Below are 9,585 nucleotides of genomic sequence, written 5' to 3' on the forward strand. Positions count from 1 at the left end.
ATTCAGACTTCCTGCAAACAAAACATTTAAGGGAGACTTCCTTCCATATCTGTCAATTTTCTGTCCGTGCGTCAGATATCCAATTTAAGACCTTACTGCAAACAAAACAATTGTAGGTCTTACATGGATGCAACATGTATTTATCCCAATCCACATATATTAAGTGGGTTGGATAGAAATTAAAACTAGTTTCACTTACAATCCACTTGGATGGATACATGTGCATCCAAACAAGCCTTAAAGAAGCGAACAAGGTATTCCCATGGAAACACCTTGGTAAGAATGAGAGATGTTGGCACACCCGCCGACGGTCCAAAAACATCAGCACTCAGAATAAATCAAAAACAATCATGTGGAGTTGGGGACACTGCTGACTTTGGAGGAAGGACATCCATTTTTCTAGCACTTATGGCGACAATATCATAATTTGGATTATTTTATTTCAGGATGAAATAATCCAACACAGATCAACAGGATCTTGTTTCATAAGATATAAGGAAAAAAAGAACAAAAAAAAGTTTGCATATAGCATGCACTTCAAAATAGACAGCGCAGTAGAACAAGCTTCATGCCCCGTTCCATGCCTACAACGGAAGTGGGCGTCAAGCACCGTGGGTCATTATTCATCTTATTATTGTAGCATCCGAAGAAGGGCGGGCCTGGTACAAGCGGTAGAGTCTTACCGCCTGTGACCGGAAGGTCCTGGGTTCGAGTCGCGGTCTCCTCGCATTGCACAGGCGAGGGTAAGGCTTGCCACTAACATTCTTCCCCCCCCCAGACCCCGCACAGAACGGGAGCTCTCTACAATGGGTACGCCCTTTTATTATTTAGCATCCGAAGAAACTACACGCTTGATGTTGAATCACGTCCCCCTCGTTCACGCAACAGGGCTAGCCTTGATGTCCCATATCTCCTTGGCATACTGGGCGATGGTGCGATCGCTGCTGAATTTGCCACTCCCAGCTGTGTTCAAGATGGACATCTTGATCCACTTCTTCTTATCCCTGTCATGTAACCAAGCATTCAGTTTAGATATCAAACTAAGGCAGAGGAAAAGGAGAATATCTCGCTTGTGTCGGCGATATGATCACTATATGTGGGAAAAAAAGAAATAGAAAACAGCAGACTGCTGCATGTAACGGTGACTAGTATGAATATAGCAACAGTAACTAATATGAAGGCACAAGTATGGTGACTGCAGGACCATGGTTGTTCATGACCTTGCAGGTGAGATTAATGAGAAAGTATATTGTTAGTGTTCTTACTTGTAGGCTGCGTCCACCCGGTCCTGTGCATCAATGTAGCTTGGGAAGTCATAGCCAACAAGGAAATAATCACCACGCCCAAATCCAGAATTCCCTTCAAGGGAATCCAAGAGAGGTTCATAGTCCATAGCTGCCAAAAGTGCCACTCCTTATAAGCTGCTTGGCTTCTTCAAAACGTGGGTCTGGTTTGAACTGTCATATTGTAAGAAATAAGTCAATAATAGCCCATCTACTTATAAGCCAATATAGCCGATTACTGATTATAAAAAAGTTTAACAGTGAAGTTTAGTTGTAGCTATCTTACCAGGCCATGTTCTCTGTCCTTCCTCAGCCCAGCAATCTGATCAGCTTTGGCACCGAAAAGGAAGAAATTATCTTCTCCTACCTCCTCTCTTATTTCAACATTAGCTCCATCAAGGGTGCCAATGATAACGCAACCATTCAGAGAGAATTTCATGTTGCTTGTTCCACTTGCTTCCATACCAGCAGTACTAATATGCTGTGACAATTCGCTACCAGGAATAAGCACTTCAGCCACTGATACATTGTAATTCGGGATAAAGACAACCTGGCAGGAAAGGGAGAAGAGCACTTTAAATAAATGATATGGACCATCATGTATGTAGTAGTATAGAAAAAGGGTTACTCTTTTTGATGGATCACAAATACAAATTGATGTTTCTGAAGGGTTCTAAGAACAATCTGCCATAATATCTGATAATACACTGAAAAGTTCATACCTTCAGATATTTGTTAACTTCAGGATCATTGTTCACAACAGCACCAACATCATTTACCAATTTCACTATTCTTTTGGCATTAGTGTATGTTGCAAACGCTTTCCCTCCTAGCATGACAGTGCGTGGTGTAACCTTCTGCCTCTCTTCTGCACTCATTTCCTACAAGATTCATATGCCTTTTCAAGACTAGAACAGGGTATATCGAAACATATATGAATCTAAAGAATTTAGCTCAATATGGTAAAATCAAAATGGTACAAGCACCACTTCAAGAAAGGATGCAGGCAACTCAAAGAAACATACCTTTAATTTTTTGTATCTGTAAACAGCTCCCAATATGTTTAGGAGCTGTCTCTTGTACTCATGTATGCGCTTAATCTGTATATCGAAAAGGCTAGTTGGATCAATCGTAACACCTGTCACATCCAACACATGTTTGGCTAGGCGCTTCTTGCAAGATAACTTGGCTGCTGCCCACTCAGCATGAAGCTTTTCATCATCTGCAAACTGTTGAAGGTTTTCAGTTATACTGTGATAGAGCAATGACAAGCAGATGCAAGGTTAGAAGCATTCGCACATACTTTGCGAAGTCCAGTAAGCAGATCAAGATTACTTGTCCACTGATCTGACTTTAGCCATTTTGTGACTATTTCACTCAACTCAGGGTTACAAAACCGGAGCCATCTTCGAGGCGTGATTCCATTAGTTTTGTTCTGGAATTTGGTAGGGCCATATAGAGACATAATCTGCAAATAGTTCTTGCTTCAAAATGTTGCTATGCAACTCAGCCACTCCATTCACCTGTCAGAAAAAAATGAATACGCTTCAGGACAATTAAATAGAGCAGTAGAAAATGGAGAATCTGGAACTACTTGGAGCACATTGAGGTTATGCCAACAATTTATGAATTTTTCACATCTTAAATGAATTATAAGTTTTAACATGAAGAGGAGGGCAGCAAATCCAATATAGCTAGACAGCTGATCTTAGTACTTCATATTGCTCATAGTGACATAAACAGCCATAAAACATGATCATGGAATCAAAGCTGGCTGTATTTACCGTATGAGAAGACACTACACACAAATTTGCCATGCGCACTACAGGCTTCTGGGGATTCGAGCTATCTAAAACTTTCATTGAATCGATCTTTCCCTCCATTTCCTTATGTTTGGAGATTACCAATTCTCTGAACTGCAAACCAGTGGCACAACTTGTGAGCTTGTGCAATGACTGCAGTGCATAGAAAAAGTAAATGTCGCATGAAAATTACCCGCTTGTCAATTTCCTCAATAATTTCCATGTGTCGTGGAAGTAATTTCCTCATGACAATTTGTGACCATTTTTCAAGAGCTTCAGGAAGAACTGTATGATTGGTGTAGGAAATTGTCCTGGATCACAGATTATAATTTTGTAATTAGTTCAAGTAAGAACATCTCTAGAAGTTTGATGGAGCTTAAAATATTGGTCGAAAAAGATTTATAGATCAATTATATAAATTGAAGCCTCACCTATATGTGATGTCCCAAGCTTCATCCCAACCAAGTCCCTCCTCATCCATAAGTAACCTCATTAGCTCAGGGATGGCAAGAGTAGGGTGGGTGTCATTCAGTTGAACAGCAACTTTAGTAGGGAACTCACTCCACTTCCCTGAAACTCTGTCAGATTTCCTTTCTTTAAATCTGGCAATCATATCCTGGAAATAACCCATTTTCAGTTATGCTCGTCGATAATAGTCACAGAGATATTTTTTAAGATATTGATAAATCTTTAACAAACTAGAACCATAAAGGCACACTGCAACTAAAAGAAAACATGATAAATGATCTAAATCTCATTATCCTAGTACAATTTGAAAACAGTTCAGGTGGTGGTGCATATACTAGAGGTAACATGATTGATCCTGATATATTGATGGTTCAAACAATACAAGAAAATTACAACATAGTTTGCCAATTATCTCATAGATCATTGCCAAACATATAGAAAAGCACAAGGTGGGCATACATGCCTGGTCCTTTTATTGGAACCTTGCTCAGCTCAAGTGAAATGAATTGATTAACTACCTGAAGTGATGCACTGCAAAGGAAAAACTGCTGCTTCAGCCTTAGAAGCTTTCCTTCTTCTGTAGCATCACCGGGATAAAGAACGGCACATATCTGCAATGTGATACTCAAAGACATAAGTCTCTTTTCTAGATAGAACTAGTACCATGAAGGAATAAGTTACAGGTTTCAGCATGCAATATCATCAGTCAATAAAAATATACCAGTAAGTAAAGGCATCGCTCTTTATTTAGTCTTTGGAAATGAATCTTATGAATAGCTGATAGTTTCACTCTAGAATGAAATATCACCTGTTGGGCTCTAGCATGAAGTTGGGCAGCTGACTCATATTGACCATCATTGAATTGAAATAAGTTGAAATCTTCAGCAGTAGCTTTTGCTTCCCAAAGACGAAGGCTGATTGCATTTTTTGTCTTGTATCCAGGGATTGGCACATCATATGCTAAAGCCTTCAGGACTTCTCCTCCGATCCATTTCCGACTATCACACGACAAAGAAAGCAATCATATGATGAGTTACATCAAGGCCCTCAAATAACCACCCATAACATGAAATAAATAACAAAAGAAAAAAAAAAGTCAGGGAGAAGGATCTACGAAGATCTAGGTAAGTTAAATGTAATGGATTTATCATTGAAGTATAAGCAAATCCGCCAAACCCAAACTTAGTTTGTGGTTCAGACATTTAAAATTCATATTAGCGAAGCTTTTGGATTACACAAAAAAATAAGGCATCCACATTACACCTCATAGTTGCAGTTTTTTAGTTCTGGAAGCTGGAGGGTAAAAAAGAGATAAATGAATATTTCTTAGAACTAGGAGTTTAGAATGGTTCAACCAAGCTAACGAAGGAATGTGATTCTCTTTTTTATCTAGACTAGAAAGTATGAGAAGCCTTAAAAACTTCAAATTTAACTAAATGCAGCAAAATAAATTTCGTCAAACAAAAAATGTGTTGTTCATATTATACTCACGAGCCATCAGGCAAAATCTCAACATGGCCGAAAAATCTGACAGGGAACACCACATCATGCCTGGGAATCTCCCAGGGGCTGAATTTCTGAAGGAAAAAAAGGAGAACTTGTTATAGAGGTCTAGAAAAAAATATCAACAGAATTATATGTGCATTTTTGGTTCATACATCAAGCCAATCTTCTGCAATTTCTTCCTGGCCCTCCTTGGCGATGTGTTGTTTGAACAGTCCATATCGGTAACGCAGGCCATAGCCCCAAGCAGGCAAATTCAATGTTGCCATTGAATCCAAAAGCAAGATGCAAGCCTACCCAAGCCACCATTTCCTAGAGCTGCATCTTTTTCCTGAGAAAAATCAGTTTAAATATTAATTTGCATCATAGGAAATTTATAAAATTCCAATTAGAAAGTAAAACTCAGATGCCATGAATCCGCACTTAAGTTCCTTGGCAACATTTAGGTTCATATATAAGTCAATTCTGCCAATCAAGCAGATAAAGAGAAAGCATGTCCTGTGTTGTTGATCCTGAAGCTTTTCAGTTTCAGATAATTCATTCAGCTTAAAACTCATTTTACAGGTTTTCTTCACTTATGGTATGGGTATCACATTTCTCATGGACTAAAGCTACAGAACAGATATTTCGTAGCAATAAATGGGTAAAGTTGGCAAACAAGTTAAGTTTTTGCAGACACGGTTCAGATCTGGAATATGCAAAAGCTCTTCTCCGATCCATGTGAATTTATTCCCTTTTCCTGATTCAGTAAACTACGGAATCAAATCTATGCTATCCAGAGTCCAGACATCTCGGATGTTTCTTAAACAAGTGAGATAAAAGCCGTTAATGCCATCAGACAACGTCGCAGTCAAACAAAGCGCCATCTCATTTAAATAACAGAATTGCTATAAGTCAGTCGGTTGATTTAGCCCCCTGCGACATGCGATTTTGTGGCCGCCAGATCAGGAATCGCACGGTCGCGGTGCTCCGTCAGTTGGTCGCGCGAGACAGGCTGCCGGTCCCCCACCACATGCTCGTGCTCCAGCGTTCCAGGTCCCGGTAGTCCAGAATACACACACGTACGTCCGTGGTTGGTCCGTGTACGCCCACGTCTACGCCCGTGTATAGCTCCAGCGGAATACACGTAGTATGTACCGTGTACACCCAGCCCACATGTATATTTGTATTTTTCTGAAATTTGTGAATAATTTGTGAACAATTTGATGATATTTGTGAACAATTTGATATATATTTCTCTGATATATATTTTCTCTGATATCTGAAATCCATAGAGATAATTTGTAAATTTTTCTGAAAAATTTGGCATATATTTGTGTTATTCTCAAATTACACCACTATGTCCATTAAATTACACTGAACAAGTCATTGTAAATATAGTAATAATTTAATGTAAACATAGGTAGAAGACACTGTAAGTGTATGGGAAAAATTCAGTTGATAGCAGGGACAAAAACAACTGAATGTCATGTAGACAGATCCTTAAATAATCAGTGTCAAGTACTACTATAAGATAGCCTTAACAAATCATGCTCCAATTTGTGGGTGGAGGCACTCTTAAGAGAGCTCACCTGTCCCGCGAGGGCCTCGAGCTCGTAGCCGAACTTCTTCACAGCCTCCGCGTAGGCCCCGGTGATGCCGAGGTTGCCGACGGCGTTGGTGAGGGCGCGGCCCTGCAGGTACTCCATGGACAAGTAGTACGTCTGCTTCGGATCCGTCTTGTGGAAATGCAAGTACGTCTCGTTCCATCTCTGTACACGCGCGCGCGCGCGAGGGAAAAGCACACGGATCACACCTCCGCCTCAGTGCGGTGCAGACAGCAGCGAGGAAGGCTAAGGATCGGCTTTTGCGCGCGCGCTCTCACCTGGATGAGGTGGTCGCGGACGCTCTCAGCGGTGGCGTAGAAGGCCTGCTCCGGCCCGAACGCGGTTGGCGAGAAGTGGGGGTTGTACTGCGCGTGGTAGGAGATGTTGCCGGCGATGTCCGCGGGCTTCTCCGCCAACGGGCTCGCGGCCGGCTTCACCTTCTCGGCCGCGCCGCACTTGATCTCCGGCATGGCGGGCACCAGGCTGCGAGCGGTGGGGAATTGCGACGATCAGCTGGCGTGTGAGGAGGAGGCGATAAGGCGTCTCCGGGGCTCGGGCAAAGCACCGAGTGGGAGGGAGGGAGGGAGGGATGGAATGGGAGCGAGCGAGGAGCTCTGGAAGCCCGGGGAGCCCTTTTCTAGGTGACGGGAGGGGTCACGTGAGGAGGGCGATGGATCCGATAAATTGGGCGAGACCATGAATATTTTTGGGAAAATGCAGAAGCGGAGATATTTTAGTTCGTGGAGGAAAGGGACAAAGGCCGGAGAAGATGAATGAGCGCCTCTGATCGTTTCTCCTGCTCTTTTGCTTGACAAGTGTATTTTTGGAGGCAACTGCTTCATGTATATTCTTAGAATCAAATATATATGCTGTGGCAGCGATAGAATTCTATGAATTGCCAGCTTGGATTTTCCATTGCAGAAGTTTCTTTTGACAAAGGGGTTTTCATTGCAGAAGCTGAACGAAACTGTGTCATGGTTCTTCTTTTATATTCTTTTACTTTTAACAACAAAAGAATGGTATCGACTCATCGTCCAACAGATCCAACAGATGGGCGAGAGAGGGAGCGGATCCCAGGTCTCTGATGAAAAGATTTAAAAGTGCTGAGAGTTTGTTCCATCCCGTCCCGACGGACAACGTGGTGAACCGACATGCCTGTCAGAGTGTCAGCGGTCGTATGGGGATTAGGCAGCAAAGCGTCCACGCACCCGTCACTATTGGCGATGCGAACCCTCGGACGTGGCCTGTCGTGGCCGCGGGTCACGTCAAGGCGTGCCCGTGCCCCTTCTGGTGTCAGAGGCTTGACCCAGGCCCACACACTTGGACCCATAGTGGTTGGGGGTGGTACGGATCCCTCCGGGCGAGGCGGAGCCCACGCGCCGAGGGGTCGGGCAAGATAGAGCACGTGCCCTCAGGGTCGGGCGAGACGGCTCCCGTACCCTCGGGGTCAGGCGACACGGGGCTCGTGCCCGAGGGGTCTGGCGAGGTGGAAACCATCCCTTCGGGGTCGGTCGAGACTGAAATATGTCCTTGATTATCTAGGCGAGTTGTCGTCTGCGATCCTCAGATCCCTTCTTCGGGTATCCCTAATGCTGATACCCGACAGTAGCCCCCAAGCATGCGGAGGAGTAGGATATTCCTTCATAGGCTTTTTTGGATGGAGGGACTTCGAGGGCTTCGATCTTCTCCTGCCTGCGGGACGCCTTGGTGGGTTACGATCCCTTTCTGTTGCGACCGGACTTCTTTCGAGGGCGTGTAGCTGTGGGATTTCTTTGGGGGCCTAAGAGGATTCTCCTTAATTCTGGCCCCTCTTAGGACCCGATCGATCCGCCGTTGTCTCGCGAGTCCAATTCCCCTCCTAGCCCCTGCGCGTTGCAGGGGTCCGATTGAGGGGTCGTCTCGTCTTGCAATCGTTCTCCCTCAAGTGTTTTTTCAACAAAATGAAGGGGTTGAGCCGCGCCATGTTTTCCTCGATGGACGAACCATGGTGCTTGGCTAGCTGTTAACGGGCTGGTTCGAGTGGGGCCCCGGCGTCCCATTCGCTGGGGTCCGGCATAGGTCAGCTGGTGGCCGACTCCAGATTCCTGACGGCCAGTCCATATAGTTCTTTGGTCCGTTCGTCCGATCCCAAGGGCTCGCTGCCTTTCTTCGAGGAAAAACCATGGACAACGCGCTAGCCAGGACTCGAACGTGGGCTGGGATGCCCATAGCGCTCGTGCGCTTGGGTATTGGTTGCTAGCGGGCCCATCCCTTTCCACCCCTCGCTCGAAAGGTGTCCTAGAGCAGTTGTGAACCCATCGATGGGCCAACCTTCGAACTCGTGAACCATAATGGGCTATGGGAGTGTTTTCAGCCCCGTATCCCTTCCTTACCTGTGGCAATTTTTCGATAAAACGGAGAGGCTGAGTCGTGCCATGTTTTCCTCGATGGACGAATCATGGTGCTCAACGAGCTGTTAACAAGCTAGTCCGAGTGGGGCCTCGGCTTCTTGTTCATGAGGGTCTGGCATGGGTCAGCTGGTGACCGACTCCAAATTCATGGTGGCCAATCCATATAGTTTCTGGGTCCGTTCGACCGGTCCCAAGGGCTCGCTGCCTTTCTTCAAGAAAAAACCATGGACTGTGAACCGACCAAGACTCGAATGTGGGTCGAGATGCCTACAACGCTCGTGCGCCCGGGTACTGGCCGCTAGCGGGCCCATCCCTTTCCACCCCTCACTCTAAAGGTGCCCCGGAGTGGTTGTGAACCCATTGGTGGGCCAACCTTCAAACTCCTAGCCCTAAATGGACCATGGGAGCATTTTTAGCTCCGTATCCCTCCTTACCTGTGGTGGTTCTTGTCCCATCGAATGAGGCAAACCATCATCCGACGCGTCCTTCGAGGGAGCGGCCAGAGGTGGCGTGCACATGTTTCTCATAGAGGCGATGTGACGTGGCACAGCGG

At 44.8% G+C, this 9,585-nt stretch overlaps 1 pseudogene; it reads right to left on the reverse strand.

Annotated features, from left to right (window-relative positions):
- Positions 1-498: 498 nt before the first annotated feature.
- On the reverse strand, positions 499-7,356 carry LOC136456855 (alpha-glucan phosphorylase, H isozyme-like; annotated as a pseudogene).
- Between the last annotated feature and the right edge of the window lie 2,229 nt (positions 7,357-9,585).

This window comes from Miscanthus floridulus, chromosome 6 (assembly GCF_019320115.1).
Source record: "Miscanthus floridulus cultivar M001 chromosome 6, ASM1932011v1, whole genome shotgun sequence".
Taxonomy (NCBI): Eukaryota; Viridiplantae; Streptophyta; class Magnoliopsida; order Poales; family Poaceae; genus Miscanthus; species Miscanthus floridulus.